Here is a 19,033-nt window from a genome sequence, read left to right as displayed (position 1 = left end):
GGGTATAGGTAGGTTGGTAAGGTAGGTAACTTCTTTAATGCAAGACATGCAAGAAGAAAGCAGGTTTTCTGCATGCACTGCACTGCAGCGTACTTACCAATTATTAATATCGGTGTCAGGAAAATCCAGCTGGATGCATGGAGGTTCGAAATCAGAACCAGTTGGTCTTTGGTTTTTAATGTATACAAAAATAATAAACAAAACAAAAAATATAAATAAATGAAAACATAGAGAAAGAGAATGAAAAAGAGGCACTCCCAACCCTTCCACTCCAACCATATTTAAATTGGAAAGATACATTTGCAAACACAATTTTATTGCATGTCCTGAGAACATACAGATGCAGTATAGAAATAAATTTTATATTATTTTTAGATTTATGTATTTTTTACAAAATTGTAGTTAAACTTTAATATGTAACAAGATATAGGCGTAGGGGATCAATAAATAATATTTAAGTTGTGAGCAACTAATTTAAACTTGAACCCTGGAAGGCTAAGTTAAGTTTTATGATCCAAATCATCATAATACGTAACTCATTGGTTTAATGGTTTTAATTATTTATAAGCATAAATAAAAGTTAAGGCAATACAATCCTTTATGATTTTATGGGTTCAATAGTTTTTTAAGGTCGTTAAAATATTTGTAAAGAAAAACTGAGATGACATAATTTAAGGTGTCAAAGTGTTTAGCCCCAAAACTTTTACGATTCCTGAAAAAAAAAAACTTTTACCAAATAACTTCGTTAGTGAAAGATCTCATACAATTTTGCAATACTACGGATTTCTTGATACGATTCTTCGGGATTCGTAAAATTTTCCGATTAGCATGAAATTTGTAATAGACAAGAATGGCATAGAATAGGTTTTTCCAGTGCAACAGTCCACCATCTTGGAAAAAATCATTTAAGAGTCTTACTACATTTTGGGCAGAGTTTACACTTTGATTGAATTTTTGACGTGACGCGTTTTGACATTTTATTATTTAAAACATATTTAGTTGTGTGGCTAACTTTCTTGACTCCTTCAAACTATCAAGTAGGGGAGATACAATTTGAAAACTTCAAAATTAGAAGTCTGAAGAAAATCCAATGTGAACCTTTTAAAATATGTCATTTCCACTAGAAAACGATATGAGCCAAATACTATTACAGAATTATTTCCTTCTCATGAAATTTTAAATGAACATATATTCAACTTTAAAAGTTTTCAATCGATTATGGAGCATTGGCATATATGTACCCTATCTTTGACTAGGCTTCACAGAAAAAAATCTTTTCCCTGTATCACAAGATTTCAGTAGTCATTTTTGTACCTAATAGCGAAGTTTTTGAATGTCAAAAAAGACTTCTTCAAAAGTAACAGCTGCCCAAGTAGTGGATAGCTGTCACTTTTATAAAAATGGTCGATTTCAATTGTCAAATTAATAAAAGAAACGGAAATTGATTTGTTTCGTTTCTTGGTCAAATTTTGTAGTGAATTTTTTGATTGATTAAATTTAATTCGAATATTATCAATTAAAAAACTACTTTTCCCAAAAGAAAATGACATTTTTTATGATTAGGTACAAAATGTACAAATCTTGTAAAACTTGGTTTCATCACATTTCTTTAAAATCGTACTTTACAGAATTTTTAGAAAGATGGACACAAGACAAATCAGAATAATATTTATTTTTTAAACTACCCAAAAAGTCAATTTCTTAAGGTGTTAAGATAACATTCTCTGTAATTTCAAGTCATGTGAGAATTTCTTTACAAAGCTCTATTTCCGACATTCAAAAACTTCGCTATTAGGTACAAAAATGACTACTGAAATCTTGTGATACAGGGAAAAGATTTTTTTCTGTGAAGCCTAGTCAAAGATAGGGTACATATATGCCAATGCTCCATAATCGATTGAAGACTTTTAAAGTTGAATATACATATGTTCATTTAAAATTTCATGAGAAGGAAATAATTCTGTAATAGTATTTGGCTCATATCATTGATGACTTATTATTATTTAACCCACGACATTCTTATGAGACAAAATTTGTAATTGTAGATCTTCTTTGTGAAATAGATTTTAACTAGGTTTTTTTTAGCGTTTAAAGTCTATTGTTCTATTAAGAATAACTTAAAATAATTACCTCAAACGGAGTTCCTTATTATAATTTAATGTAAAGAAAATTGACAAAAAGGGTTCTACTTTACTTTGAACCTGACATTCAATGTCTAACTTTAAAAAACCTCTAGCATAATATTATTTCAATTCTTTTTTTATTTAATTTTGTTTTAATCTGATGTTCCACAAGGCAGAATATTAGATCCTCTTCTTTTTTCTTCTTCTTTCTCTAATTCAGTTGAATAAATTGTGGTTACAAAATATTTGTTCTGTTCAATTTATTTTTGTATGTAAGCAAGACCTTAATTATCTGATTATAGGGCCTTAACCGTTTTGATTTTAATCTTGACAAATCCAAATTGAAAGTCTATTTTCAGTTACAAAGCTACTAAGGTTTTCATTCTAGATTAACCTAAATATACAATTTTATTCAAGAAGATCTTTTATCGTAAGCCAATAATAAAATCTGGCACCAGTAGTCTTATTGTTCATAAACAAAAGTAAACTATATAAATCTCTAAATATTTACGAAACAAAGTTATTTATCTTATTATTTTAATAACTGTTATGAGGTTAGAATATACGAGTCATAAAGGTTCACATTAATAAAAAAACAAGTCCCAAATAACTGCCAACTGCTAACTGGTGATGATGCAGTCCTTCAGAGAACCTCAAAAACTTAATCTTGAGTAAAGTTATTAAATAATAATTATTAACGCCACAAGTAGGCGCCTATATGAATCCAGATAATATATATAGGTAACTTGTGTATATCTGTTTAAACACACACTGCTCAAATAGATGTAGGTCATGGTGGCTTTTATTTTCATTAAAAATTCAAAAAAAAACGTTTAAATAAAAAACGACTTAAAAAACAGCAAGCACATCACTAACCTTGATAATTTCTCTGAACGAGTACAAATAAGCTACTGTCAAAATCTCCTTGATGATGCAAAAGCAAACAGAACAAAATATTTACATCCACTTGGATTTATTAAGTACACTCTCTGGCGGGTCCATCTATAAATCTGTCGCAGAAAATCAGAAATTTTTACTCTCAAATATTTAAACACATGATCTGCAAAATAAATCCCAACCGATAACACGGTTGATTATACCGAGTATTATATCAAAAAAGTAAATTCCAGTGAAAAGTTTCACCACTTCTTAATTGGCAGAAAGGAAATTGAACCATCCATCATATACATACAAAAGAGCAAAGCTAAATTTTGCACCTTCATTTTTATGCTCGTAAATCACTGCAAGACTCGAGCTTAACACTTCAGTTTTACCTGGATTGATAACAGCGCTGCTATTTATGATGTAGTACAGCATTTTTGTGGAGAGTGAATTACAGTCTGTGCTGTGGATTTATGACCCACGTATAATGTTTTTTTTTCTTGTGTTTCCAACTTTATTGTTCGCAGAAAGATAAGAACTTGAGCTCGTCAAGTTTGGAATTTGAAAACAACAACAAATAAAAACTCGAAAATTATATTCAAAATACTCGTTCGATGTATGTACATACATTCGGAGAGGATTCGGTTTGTGCCATGTGAGTTGAATATGGTGAAATATATTTTTATCTGACACTGACAGGTAGCAGGTAGATCTTGATCAAACACTTCTCAATAGTATAAATTTTAATTGCAGCCAGCGCCACTGCAACTTGTGATTTTTAAAAGTGCTGCTGTTATGTACAATGTACATCTCATATAGTAGGTTTTTTTTGTTGCAATTATTTAAATATTTATTATCCCGTGACAATTAAATAAGAATTATATTTAACATTGTCCAATGCATAATGTCTTCGTGACAGCTTCAACAGTAGCAGCTGGCTGTCAAAGTCAGTTTACTTCAAACACGAGTTGATGCTGTTTGTAAATTATAGTAAAGTTGATTGGAGCTTTTTATTTTTGGTGTTGTTGTACAACTGTCATGATGGGTTTCTCTGGTACATGTATGAAAGTTTATAATATTTACAGACATACATATGTATATACGTCAGTATATTGACCATTATGATAATTATAATTATTATTTTTATTACATTAAGAATCGTATAGATTTTATTATACTACCTCAATGATGTTTCCGTGCAATTTTGGGCTGAATTCAATCACTTAATCAAAACAAAATTGATTTTTTTATATCACATCTAATACTAATAGGTAAACGGGCTGGTAGGTAAGAAAAAAAAATGCTATTAGATAGCTAAAGGAAAAAGATTTAATTAAAAATTCAAGACACTTGCTATCAATTAAAAAATTAAGAAAAAAGACTTTAGACATCCATGTGAAGTAAAAGTGAGAGCATCATTAAATCTTATCATATCTACACATTATTTTTTCTGTTGGGTTTAAGTGTAGGTGTTTAGGTGATTAGGAAATATTTTTAATTGAATTTTTGTATGATGCAAGTTGGAAACTACAATTAATTATTATTATATCATATTTAATCGATTTGTAGCTATATTTTTCTGTAAAAGATTAGTTATTGGGATAGTTTTTTCTTTTTGTGACGTATGTACACAAAATTTTATTGTTTTCAAATGGATTTTTTCTCTGTTTTTTAATGTTTTTTCCTAGTTTTAATATCACTATAACACACATTTTCTTGACAATCATATTAGTAAAAATAAGCTGTTTTTCAACTTTCAATTAGAAGTTATTGTAATCAGACCACACTACAGAATTGATACACATTTTCAAAAAAACCTGTCATCTTAAATATTTTAAGAATGAAACATGATATTACTTTTTTAGTATTTGTATGTGATGAAAAATGCCATTTTTGACTAGGTTTGAATATTTTTCAGAAGAATCCAATCGAAAGTATAGAAATTTTCCAAAAAAAATCACTACATTTGTTCAATAATGTTGATGTTTCAAGTCCTTAAACAATACATTTTGCTTATTCCAGGAGTTCTAAAACTTTTTCGAATCCCGAAAAAAACTATTACCAAATACGTTCGTAGTGGAAGAACTCATACAATTTTGCATTATGAAAGAATTTCGTGATACAGTTTTTCGGAATTTTAAAATAAAAAGTTACCGATTACAATAGAATTCGTGATAGGCTTGAACAGCCATTAAAAGTAACCTTTAAGGCATAGTGTTTTGAATTTTAAGATAGCATTTCTCTTGTTTGATTTTATTTTACTATAGTCTTATTTTTAAACCCTGCTTTTAAATACTAATAAGTTATTAAAAAATGTTCATAAAAAGCATTTTATTTAAAACAAAGGAATTGTAACTATGAGGATCGATCTCTATTCTTAAAATATCGATTTACTCAACGTTAAAATAATATAGCCTTATTCTCTTATTTATCTGTTGAGAGTTTTTTTTTACAAATTTTTATTTATTTAACTCTAACAAGTACATTTGACTTTCATAGAATATCTTATAAGCTAAACTTAAATCTAATTAATTATATATTATTTACAAGCAGAGTCTTACATTCATTTCGACTTAAATGGAAATCTAATAAATCCTCAAATTGATTGAAACAGGAAGCAGCATTGCATATAGGATTATTCAAACCGTAATTAGTATTATGTCTTGGGATATAAAAGAAGTCGTTTTCTCTAGATCGTAGGAAACGCGCAGGAGCATAGATATTAAATAAAGACAGCAACTAAGGGCTATCAATGTGGTTACACAGAATGTCCCTGGCAAACATTGCGAAATAATAATCTCGTCTGTTTTGGAGTGGCTTTAATTGAATTAATTGGCATCTTATATTATAGCTAGGCATATCAGAATATGCAAGTAAGTTCTACGCAAAGCAAATTTTGTAAATCTTTTTTGAATACGTTCCAGCCGTAATGATCCTTTGTTGTAGTAGGGTGACCATATTGTACAGCAATATTCAAGATTCGACCGAACTAAGGATACGAACAGAGTCTTTAACGTGTAAGGGTCGCTAAATTCCTTAGAATTTCTAAATATAAAACCAAGCATAGCATTCGATTTTAAGATCAAAAAGTCCATATGCAAGGCGAAACTCAACTGAGAATTAAAAATAACCCCCAAATCCTTTTGCACCGTAACGCGATTAAGATCACTCTTAGAGATGTTATATGCAAACAAAATTGGATTTCTAGCTCGAGTAAATGACATCACCGAACATTTACGAATATTTAAATACAAGCAATTTATATCACACCAATTTGTAAGCCTGTCAATATCCAGTTGAAGTTGAGAACAATCAGACACAGTTTTAATTTGTCTAAAAATCTTAAAATCATCCGCAAAAAGTAATCCACTTGAATTTAAAATAAAATTAGGCAAATCATTGATAAATAAAAGAAACAAAAGAGGACCTAGATGGCTTCCTTGTGGAACACCCGAATGATTGAAAATCGTTTTCGAAAAATGCGAACCTAATTTCACATATTGATTACGGTTTTTTAAGTAACTCATTACCCAACTCAGTAAAGTAGCATGGAAACTCAAGCCCAATAATTTACGCTCTAAAATATGAAACTGAACACGATCAAAGGCCTTAGCAAAGTCTGTGTAGATAGCATCCACTTGAAAGCGTCGTTCCATACTGTGAAGACAGAAGTTGGTAAAAATTGCCAAATTTGTTACCGTAGACCTACCACTTACAAACCCATGTTGATCTTCGGATATAAGAGACCGAGTGACAGAATAGAGTTTTCGCTTGACTATAGCTTCGAAGACTTTAGGGACCAATTGTAGTTTCGCAATTGGCCTATAATTTTCAATATTTTGCTTAGTACCAGACTTATGAATTGGGGTGACAAATGAGTACTTCCAGCAATCCAAAAATACACCTGTAGACAGCGAAAGATTAAAGATTATATGAAACGGGATTACTAAATTATATCTACAATTTTTAACAAAAATAGCTGGAATGTTGTCAGGCGGAAGAGTAGGAGAGCCATCAAGAGATGATAGTTCAGATAAAATATCATTTTTAGAGACATAAATATTCAAATAAATACGACGATTGGTTTTTAGTCCACCAAGTATATTTTGGGAACCACAGAAAATAACATTTAACAATTTAACAGATATTTTGAATACCTAAAGACTAACTCACCTTTTTAAGCAAAACTGAGCAAATCTGCAATATACATGCACGAGAAGGGTTCAAAAAGTAAATACTATCTACTTGTTATCACATACCACCACAAATTTCTAGTCATGAGATTGACCAAAAGAAATAAAGTTGAAATAAAATCTTTAAATAAATAAATTAGGTGGCGCAGACAGTCCGTAGAACAATAGCTTAGTTACTTACAACTCTTAACTTTACAGAGGGGACCTACAGTTCTTATGCCGAATCCGAACGGATTGCTCTTGAAATTGTTGAAAACTCTTCCTCTTGCGGAAAAAAGTTTTTCGTAGCAAAAACAGGAATAAAACAGAAGACCTCTGCCATGACAGCCTTACGCACTAACCATGAAGCGAAGCGTACTAAATCTTTTGTACGAGTTTTATCATCGACGAAAAAAAGGTCTAATGACATATGTAGCCGCACCGAAGACGTCACATAATTATTTTGTTTTAAGTGGTGGTTTCTGAATTCACCTCCACTGTCTTGGAACTCACCACGATATATGTTTACTCTATATTTTGCAATGATATTTTGGTGTTAGTTTAAGTTCCGTTCACATTGTAAATACAAAGAAAAATCAAATTCCAATTTCAACAAAAAGCAGTTCACTTATTCATAAATGAATAAATTATATTGATAGAAATTGCCTATTTTAAACGACGACTATAAAATAATAATTTAAAATAATTCATTGAACGTCAAAAGTTTCGATTTGATCTTATTATTTTTTTATTTTATCACGTGGAGCCTCAATTAGATAAAACACATAAATTTTGTCTTTATTTGCTCATATGTCAGCTTTTGCAATCAGAAACAGTTTAAATTTCGCGCATGTTTTCATATAAAAGTATGTACATACTTAAAAATTGCAATGCAGGAACAGAACATTTCTTATAAAAAATAAAAATAAAAGAAAGATATTTGTGCTCCCCATTAAAGATTCTTTTTTTTAGCAATTGAAATTTAACAACTGTTTAAATAAAATAAAATTAAATTGTTTTAAATTCTGTATCTTTTGAAGTATACTTTTCCTTTTGTTCGTTGTTTAAGAAAAAGCTAAATCTAGTTTCTTAATCAAATTTTTAGGCCGATTTACACTTTGCAAGGAAATTGAATATTCAAAAGATATATCCACCACCAAATCGCACCTAGTTCTTTGTACCTTAAAAATGTACTACGACAAATAACATTCTGCGATTTATTTACGGAAATTTTATCTTGTTGCATATTTGTATTGTACATTATAATAAAAAATAACAGTTATAGATAGATATTTCTAATTGAGGTAGGTCTTTTATGCAATAAATATTAATTCTACCTACTCCAATCCCATTCCCAGAAAAACCGAGTTCAATATGGGTTCACCTCATGAGCCTCAGACTAAGGCTCAGAGACGAGTGACGCTACGCTTGACGCATGACGACAAGCTTATACCTAAGTTAAACTCTCTCAGTAGGTAAGGTAGAGCGAGGTAAGACATCAGTAAAATGAATGAAATAAAAATATTTAATGCAAACACGTGCAATTATTTTACCGTCACACTGTCACCTACTCTTGTGACTTGCATTAATCTTCGTCTACACTAATAATATTAAGTTTTATTAACACCCCGTTGTTGTCGTTGTCGTTGTCGTCTTCGGCCTAGGCTTCGGCTTCGTCCACACTAGCTCGCTCTTATTTTGGATTCCAATAAATTGTAAAGACTGACGCGAATGCGAACGAAAACATCGGCGGCGGCGGTGGCGTTGAACGCGACTTGCAATTCTTCAACTTCTGTTCAATATTATAAACGTCATGCCACAGACCGATTCATATACTATATATGGGAGGTATGTAAATTGTTAAAATGGTAATTCGTGCAGGTCGTCATTTGTTTTATCAGATTTCTCATTTATTTTTTAAACTTTTTTTTTCGGTTAAATTTTATGGATTTTTTTTTAAATAATTTGTTTAAGAAAGACGGAAAAAAAATAAACCTGAAAATTCAAATGGCACTGCATCAGCAGCATGCTGGAAAAGCCAGACTCATAGACACACCATTGATAGCTTTCAATATTAATGATCTCTCAGAATGTTTAATTTTGTTTTATTCTATAATAATTTGAATCGGAAGTAGTCAGGGAAATTCAAATGTAACAATAATTATTGTTACAACTGTCATGGCAGCTAAAAGAACGCTCGCGGGACTACTTCAAAATATGAAGTTAATTTGTTTTTATTTAGTTTTTTTTTTCTTGTTTTGTTTAACTAGTTTCTATAGATAGAGGTATTGTAGTCACTTCATTTGTTGTTGCTGATATTATTATAACAAAAGAAAATCTGACAGAGCAATATTCAGCGTGCGATTCTATTGTTAAATGAGATTTAGAGAAAAAAAATCTATACTAATAGTTTTTTGTTGCAACCCCTTTACACTTGTGTCCCTCTTTTTGGATTTTCCTTTCAATTTTTAGTTCCGGTAAAATATACATAAAATTGCTGTTTGTGTGTTTGTTTGGTTTGTTTATTTTTATTAAATCATTTTCTTTTCCACTGTTCTACTCACATGTTCGTTTTGTTTTGATATTTTTAACAACTTTTCAACTATTATAAATAGACCTAAGTTTATAATAATTTTAAGTAGGGATGTACGAACTTATGTGCGTGTTATGTATTTAAGTGGTTTTTATTTTTTCCTTAAATTTTAACATTAGTAAAAACATGTAAGCTTTTTTAAAGAGGAGTTCACATTTCAATATGAAAAAGAGGAATAGAAAGAAAAATCAATTTCATTGTAATGGTAGCAGCATCATATCCTGTTAATGAAATTTTACCATAAATAATTCTTAAACTTTTAGTTGATATTTTTGAAATCCGGCAATACTTTTTTTAAATTGGTGTTTTTGACAGCTGTCACTTGATTTATATTATATAATAATAAGTAGACTTTCTCATAATTGACTTTTAAAAAACGTTTGCGTAACGCATCAATTCAACCAATTTATTGGAGACAAGTTTTTTTAGTCACCAACATCGTGTGATTTAACACCGTTGGCAGCTTTAAAAGTGACAGCTTCAAAAGTGACAGTTACCGAAATAGAAGGCTATTTAAAATGATACTTCTTATTGGAAATTTCGTAATATGTCAAATTTAGACTTTGAGTAAAATCGTAACAATACTTCTCATAGTTTTTGATTATGACCTAAGAGACAATAAAATTAGGTTTTGTTTATGTTTTCATACATAAGTACGTATCTAATTTTCTTATCATTGCTTTAAGGTGTGATTTTATTTTATAACTTAGAAGCGTTTTTTATATGACATTGGGTTATAAATTAAAGCTCCTTAAAGTATTACAGCCTACAAACAAGTGTGACTTTACTTAAAAGCCGAACGAGGTTTTTTGCCGTTTAATATATGAAAAGACACTAAAGATAATTATTATTATTATTATTATTTTTCTACGATCATAAATTTAGAGTGACAGGTTTCTTTTAATGTAAATATATATTTTGGGGTATAATTAAAATAATCACATGCGTTCTCAATAAGAAGAAGCATAATATTAACATTTTAACTTAACAACAAGAAGAATTGTATATCTTGTTGGTCTTCTTCTGCTTCGGTACATATTGTTGTCTTTTGAATGATGTTATCTTTTGGCAAAGCAAAAAAAATGATAACAATAAATTAAAACCCTTAAGAATAAAAAATTAAATTAAATATAACACACATAATGTACAATTATTTTGACAGTTGTTGCCAAAGACTTGAAGAAGTTATTGGCCTATTCGGTTAATTTTAAAGTGTTTAAAGAAAAAAAATTAATTTTATATTATTTTATGAACCAAAAAAAATATACTTAAATGTAATTAACATACATTTCCGTTACTTCCTATTTAAGGAATTTTTAATTGCATAGACAAGTGTATGTGAGAAAAAATTATTTTATATGAATACATTGTTTCTTTTATCCCATAAATTACTATTTTCTAAGACTTTAAGTACGAAGTTCTGTCAAAGTTTATATACAAAATTAATCTCCCAAAAAGGAAAAAAACGTTAAAAAACAAGATTTTAAATAAAGTTCGTCAGATTTCTCCTTCGGAATACTAAAAACTTTAATATTTCAAAAATCCATTCAAGAAAATTTGGAAATACGAACTAGAAATGTGATTTGATATTGCAAAGTGGAAAAGAAAATATACGCACAACTTATTGACTTGAAAAACGTAATTACGAAATTACATCGATCGAAAGTGTTGATAATAAATAATTTGATTAATCCATTGATTTTATAATAAATTGAATAATTTAATTCCTTTTTTGTCATAATTCAGTCCAAGCAATTCAAATGTTTCCACCCGGGCGTTGATGGTTATACGTATTTTAGTATTTTAAATAACTTACAAATTATTTTTGACTTGTTTAATTTGTTTATTATCTTAAAATACTGTATTCGTATATTGTCTTTTTTTATGAAAGATCTTTTTTTCAGACAAAATTGTTGCAACACATTTGTTAAACAATTTGTAAATAATTCTCAAACTATGTGTTCAGACTTAACTGTATAGGTAAATTATATTACTATTAAGATGAAAATAAAACGTGATTAATTTGTCATGTTTCCTCGCAAAAATAAAAATCTTTAAATGAGAAAAGCATTTGTTAGAATAACATAGTAAGACGATTCTCAATAATAACTCAAAAGACAGTAAGACACTTACTTACACCAAACGCAATAGTCTTTAATCAGCTTGTCACATATTTTTTCATCTGTCACTTTGACAAATCTGACAATTTATTGACATTTAAATTGTCATTTACAACTGGCTATGTACATAGTGTTCAAATAATTGGTTTGTCATTTTATATGTTTAGAATAATTAATATTTAAATAATATGATATGTACTGTTGGGAATACATTTTTCAATAAGTTTGTGTGGAAATAATTATTTATGAGAAGATGACTCCTTTAAGATTTATTGCATTTGAAAAATCTGTAAAAATAGCGAAATACGATAGAGAAGATCTGTTTTTCTGACAATAGTGGAAGTTTTCAAATAATTTGTGAAAAGTCTTATAGACTTATTAATTTATTTATTCAAATTATCAGCTCTATTCTGCTATTCACGTGAATCGTATATTCGATTCAAGCATTCGATTCTCTTTCATACTGACTTTGCATGCTGCTATCCATCGGATGAACTACATTATCCTAAACCAATTTGACATTAAAATAAACAGCTGTTCATGTAAAAATCTTGGGAATGTTGGATAAATTGTTTTGATTTATACAAAAATTGAGTTTAATCAATTAACCTACACAGAATAATTTGTGTAATCTTTGGAAATGTGCAGTATTTGACTTTTTATTCCAATTGTAAGCGAGAGCTTTGGAGAAATGTTACAAAGTTCCCCTAAAAATGTTAATATTCTTTTATGTATAAAACAAATATTCTAAATTAAGCAATAAATTTGTTTTCGGTTATATTTTGCTAACAAAAATTAACAAACCAGACATCAAATGAAAAATCCGTGGCATTTTATATGCGGATCTAAATTGTATAGTGTGAATGTTTTCACGTGCATAGAAGAATACCGCGCAATATTACCGACAGACACAGATTCATTTCGAATGAATAGCAGAATAATGATTAGTGAAAATTCAAGAAAAATTCCCCCCGATGAATAGCAGAATAAGCCTGTATTTTTATTTGTGCACAGATTTTTTGACATTTTTTTTCTGATGTTTTCGTAAATCTTAGGAAGATCGCAAATTCGACGAAAAGCGTAAAAACCTGAAAAATGCCGTCCTTTTTGTGATGCAAAGTGCATATATATGGTGCCATCTTCTATTCTACTTGATGTACATTTTTTTATTTTATGCCGATTCATATTTAGAGTTAATATCAAAACAACTTATAAAAAGTATAAAGTTTCGAAAAATGATTCTTAAAAAAGAACTGTCATTCCTGAAATTTGCTATCCATGATTTTTCAAAACATATTGACGGTAATTTAGTAACAAAGCCGATGCTGATTTCATTTTATTAATTAGGAAAAATAAATCAAGAATTTGTGGTTTGAAAATTTGATCTCGTACTTTTTGTTAAAATTGAAATTATCATTTGAAGTATAATTGTAGTAGAATGCAACCTTAGCCTGGGGTTTTACTAAACACAGCAGACAAATTGACTATGAATAAGAACTGTCTTTATTTGACCCACAAGCCTTAAACTGTAGATCAAGAAATCACGACTTTAGTAATTCTCTATGAATACGCCCTTTTATATTTATTAAATATTCTGTTAAAAATATACTCAATTTCTTTGAATAATTTTTATATTTATTTCTTCTATTCTAAAGTTTTCAACTGATTTGTGTGTATTTTATTTATTTTCAGATAGTTGAGTGGATTTTTTCAGAAGGTAGCGCCGTTAACTTCAATATTTCAAAACGTCTCCAATTATAATAAAAAGTGTTTTACCAACGAAAATAAGAAAAAAATAAAAAAAAGGTAAGATTTTGGTTTAATTTAGTACTTGGAATTTTTTTTATTGTAGTCTTCTATCCCAAAAATTTAAATATGCGTTTAATCAGGTTTAACTTTAATTTTAAAATTTAAAGTAGGCTTCAAAATTGTGTAGACTCTCATCTGATAAAAACTACCTAAAATAATTTTAAAGAAAAGATGTTTTTTTTGAAGTTTTAAGTTTAATCCTTTGCCTTGAGAAAAGACCAAAAAGAATTTAAAAGAGAAAAGAATTCTTACGTGCACATAATTTTAACTGTGTGTTGCAACAGACTTAACGTCTAAAAGCCATACCCTTAAATTCTTTTACCTCTTTTGATAAATCATTTACTTTATTTTTTCAAATATTGTTATTTAAACAACTGAAGAAAAGAAAAAAGTGCGCAGAATTAAAAAAGACAACAAAAATAAACCAAACGAGTTTACAAATAAAAATCTTAACGTACTCTTGTACGTACGAAAATGTACACCTACACAAATGGTTTGAACTTAACTGATTGATGATTGTTTTCAAAAATTTGACAAATAATTGTAAATAATTCACATGTACAAATAATAATATAAGTATGAATGTTGTAAATTATGGATATATTGTTATACTAGAATTTAAAATGCCGGATGTGGACAAATATTAATAACCCGATTATGATGCTTTGAACGTCAGAATTGTTTTGAAGTTGTTCTTGTTCTTTTTGATGGTAGATATTTGGTATACAATATACAAAATAAAAAGAACTAACTGACTGAAAAGTTATTAATTAATCAAAGAAAACAATATAATGATATTTGCGCTCAGACAAATATGAGTGAACAGGTATTTTATTATAGTGTTTTGAAACTGGTTGTCATAAATGATTGTTTGAACAAGTATGTATTCCTCCGAATCATAATTTTTTATTGTTGTTTTGTAAATTAGAGTTTTTTTGTACAAAGCGGTGGCTTTGAAGAATTTGTCACTATTAGTACCATTTGTGCAAACAAAAGAAATAAATGTTTATTGTTAAAAGAATTATTGTTTGACGTTTCCTGCCAAAGGAGATATTAACCAACTGTCAGTTTGAATAAAATTGTTCTTTTTTAAATCCGTGTTTTCAGTTTGACAACTTAACTTTTCTCATACATAATTTGAGTTTGCAGCTTTAAATTTAAGGGCGAGATAAGAATTGAACAAAACGTAGACATCAAACAAACGTCAAATTATTAAGATCTTAAGAATAAGGTTTGTTTGTATCAACCAATTGTGAGTTTCAATAAAATTGTTCTTTTTTTAATCCGTGTTTTCAGTTTTACAACTTAACTTTTCATAAGATTCTTAAGATTTTAAGAATAAGGTTTGTTTGTATCAACCAACTGTGAGTTTCAATTAAATTGTTCTTTTTTTAATCCTAGTTTTCAGTTTGACAACTAAACTTTTCTCGTATATCTAATTTGAGTTTGCAGCTTTAAATTTAAGGCGAGATAAGAACTGAACAAAACGTCGACATCAAACAAACCCAGTATTAAGATCTTTTGAATTAGGTTCGTTCGGTTTTTGAATTCATTCTGATCCATCTGTCAATTGTCAAATGTCAGCTGATGAGCACAGCAAGAATAAATACCAGTTGTATAACCGTGTACAAAATAGTGAATGAAAGTGTCTAAATGATTTGATTTCCTTAGAACAGAGGAATTCTCAAGAATGTATGACATTAGGCACTGTTGACACTGAAAACTCTCAAATTATTATATTATATATTTTGTTTTGTTTATTTGAGGGAATAACAAAATAAATAACAATTATCTACATTAATTATTTTTTTTTATTGATGATTATACATTATTGCTTGTCATTAAATTTATATTGAATAATATTATCTTCCTATTCACACTCTTTAAATGATTGAAAACACTTGACAGCAGGACAGCAGCTATCAATTAGCCATTAGTATATGTTTCATTGTGAACTTCATTTTTGTTTTTGTTTTTGAAAAGAAAGATTTATATATTTATAAGGTTGAGACTATTTCTATCATAATTTTCTGATTAATTTTTAATTTGATTTGAATGTCTATAATTTGTCAAAATTGAATTAAAACAAAAACTTCATTTAATTGATTGTTTAACTACGGCTAAAAAATAAGCTCGTTCCAAAACAATAGAGTAAAGTGTCAATTTTTCTGCCTTGCTCAACATTGATTACTTATTTATGTAGTTTTGTTTGTCAAAATAAATATTACGAGCTACTACATATTTATTAACACAGCAAAATAAAAATCTGTCTAGGACTTCTTAGTAAAAATTGTTTTATAATTTTAAATTTAACTTTGGCTCATATCCAAAACATTTCATACTAAAAATACAAAAAAATAACATCACCCGAACGTGGTTTGTTTAAATAAGTTTAAAAATTGTGAAAAAATTCACCTACAATACATATAGTACATAATATGATATTACCTTATTTGTTATTCATGTCTGACACTTAAAAAGCGGGGTCTGTTCAGAAGCGCTCCTTGATGGATAATATTCAAAGGTCGTTGCACAATGCCGTGTTCTGTGCCATTGTACCTACTATGCGTTGTGACATTTTGATTTGTTCAAACCAAACAAAAAAAATATGTGAAAGCTTCAATTAAATTATTTTGACTTTTATTACAACTTTGCATAAAATAAGAACGTTTTGAACATAACTTTCACGGCCGTTAGTTTTGTAGTTTACTTTGAAATGGGAGACAAACGGAACTTTATTTCCTTATTTCACTTTTTTTATTCTCTCTGATGATGATGAAGCAATTGAATTCTAATCGTTTTCAAGATTTTTAAATGATTAGGTAAATTCTAAACTTAGCACTTTATGAGATTTTGGCAAAATAAAAAAGATAAAACATTTGAAAATAACTTTTTCAATAAAACAATTAAAAAAAAAACATAATAAACAAAATTGAAACTAAACAAAAATAACTTTGACAACATACATACGTGGATAAATTAATCATTTCTGTTCTGTCTAGATAAACAATTTATTGAAGTACCATATAAAGTAGAGGAGAAAAACAATTAAATTGAATTAAGGATTTTTAAAACATTAATTCGATAATACAAAAAAGTCCAAAGGTTCGTGGAAAGTACAAATATTTATGTTTTTGGAATTTTTGCCGAAAGAAAAAACTTTTAAATTTGTATTATTTATGACATTGAAATTAGGTTAATTTTTCTGTCCAAACAAAGTGGCCTTGTAAGTTTTTTAAAATATATTAGACCAGTTTTTGGATCGGACATTTTTATCAACTTTATTGTTCAGGAAATGTCAAAGCAAACGTTACGCAACTACATATGTACGTATAAATAAAAAATGTTCTTATATACACATATATATCTCATCTATGGATATGTCAAAATATAAATAAAATGGCGGTTCTTTAACGTTTAAAGTGCCAAATGTTCTGCTGTCACCTTCAATTTGACTTATTCAAAACTTAGAAGTTTAGTTTTTAAGGTTAATATCAGAACAAAATGTTTAGTGTAATTTCTAAAATATCAATATTTCTGTTGCGTTCACTTTCAATTTCAAAATAGAAACAAAATGGTGGATTCAACGTTCTTAAACGTTTAAAGTGTCAATAGTTTTGCTGTCACTCTTAATTTGAAATATTCACAGATTTCGACAAAATTTATGAAGGGATACGTGATTTGCATTTTTCAAAAATGAAGGAATATACATTTTTAAAGTTTGTCATCCGTAAATTCGTTAAGATCAGATCGAAATGTCAAGTGACCCTCAGTTTATAAAATATCATCATTTCCACTGCGTGAAATTGCAAATGATATCTGTCAATTTTACGAATATGTCATTTATGATTATGATCAAATTTTAATTATGTAATATTTGGTTGTTTTTTTTCACTTTCTCACTAAAATGTTGTAAGAAAATATATTTTCTTTACATCTCTTTCTTTAGAAGTCAGATGAAATGTTGAAAAGTCAGATTAAATCGCTATACAAGATGCTTATGTTTATCACAAATGTTTTGACATTTGACATAGAATCAAGTCTGAATATCAGTTTTACAATTAATATGTGTTATATGGCATATGGTTTGATACTTTTTAAAACCTCAACTATTTAAACAACAACTTAAAACAGAAGCAGGATTTTAAAAACTTAAAATTTATTTGTGACTAATTTCATTGTCAATTTTATACAGGTACTTACGATCTTACGATCGTGTTATTCAACTTTTTTATTTACCACTTTCACATAAAATATAAATAGCTTACTGGATTACATTTAACATATGCAAGTGCATAAATTACATTCCCTTATCAAAGAAGGCACCTTTTTTTATAACACCTTCATTGATTTTTTACAACTCTGACAAGACTACTATCAATAATAATATGAAATATCATAAATACCAATTATATGTAAATAGCTTAATAAAAAAATATCTTCTTCTAATTAACTAGAACAAAGCACGTGGCAACCCTTATAAATCCATTCTCGTGTCTACAAAAATTCAAATATAATCTACAATGTTCTATTATCAGTTAAATCAAATTGATTTCGTTGATTTCGTTGCTAAATATCAAAAATTAATCGCTACTGACACCTTATTGCCAATCAATTTATGATTCAATAAATTAATTAATTCTTTGATTTAAAACCGTTAAGTTCCTGGACGCGATGGACTAGACGATAAAAAAAATACCAAATCATTCATAACAATGAAATGAGAATTATTGTCCACGCGGCTATAACAATAATAATAATCGCATTATTAATGTGCAAAAATACCTTCTTTAGCCAAGTTAAGGTATTGAAATAGAAATTTTCTATTTAGCCACCTGCCATAGCACTTCCGCAACCTCCCCCGACCACCATTGAAAATACAACAAAAAAAACTCAAGCCCTATCTTATCTTCTTTTTTTTTTATTTTGCTCTTGATTGTGGGTTTTTCGTCTTTCTTTTTCTCGACTTTTTTTTATAACTCATTTAGTACCCTTTTGTGTAATCTCTTAGGTGAAATTTTTCCAAAATGTAAAAGACACAAAACAACAACAACAAGAGAAAACATATTGAAATATAAAATAATTGTTTTATCTACGTTTATTGACTTTTAAAATTTAATTGCTTTGTCAGATTTTATTTTTATTTCTATTAACCAATATCGATACTTAAATAAGAATATCAATTTAAAATCAATTTCATTTAACAATTAAAAGCTGAGTGGAACGGTTTTGTACTTAAGTTTTAAAAAAGACTGCGCACGCTATAATTAAAAAAAAAAAGATAACTGAAATAAGTAAAGATTTCTTTTTAAGGACTTTTTTGTTTCTTAAATA

General features: G+C 28.5%; 2 protein-coding genes across 3 annotated transcripts in view; one reads left to right on the top strand and one right to left on the bottom strand.

Annotated features, from left to right (window-relative positions):
* Window positions 1-19,033, top strand: part of LOC129947430 (UNC93-like protein) — a 191,119-nt gene that overhangs the window by 126,581 nt on the left and 45,505 nt on the right. The window contains exon 2 of one of the 2 annotated variants that reach the window (XM_056057981.1): window positions 13,583-13,696. The exons of the other annotated variant lie outside the window; for it this stretch is intronic. The gene's annotated coding sequence lies outside the window, so the exon portion shown is untranslated. The remainder of the gene's footprint in view (window positions 1-13,582; window positions 13,697-19,033) is intronic. 2 annotated transcript variants of the gene reach the window in all.
* The window catches only part of LOC129947436 (protein stunted-like), a 75,682-nt gene that overhangs the window by 42,597 nt on the left and 14,052 nt on the right, over window positions 1-19,033 (bottom strand). The window lies entirely within an intron of this gene.

Source organism: Eupeodes corollae, chromosome 2 (genome assembly GCF_945859685.1).
Source record: "Eupeodes corollae chromosome 2, idEupCoro1.1, whole genome shotgun sequence".
NCBI lineage: Eukaryota > Metazoa > Arthropoda > Insecta > Diptera > Syrphidae > Eupeodes > Eupeodes corollae.
The sequence above is the reverse complement of the archived record's forward strand: the minus strand, read 5'-3'. Positions and strand labels throughout refer to the sequence as shown.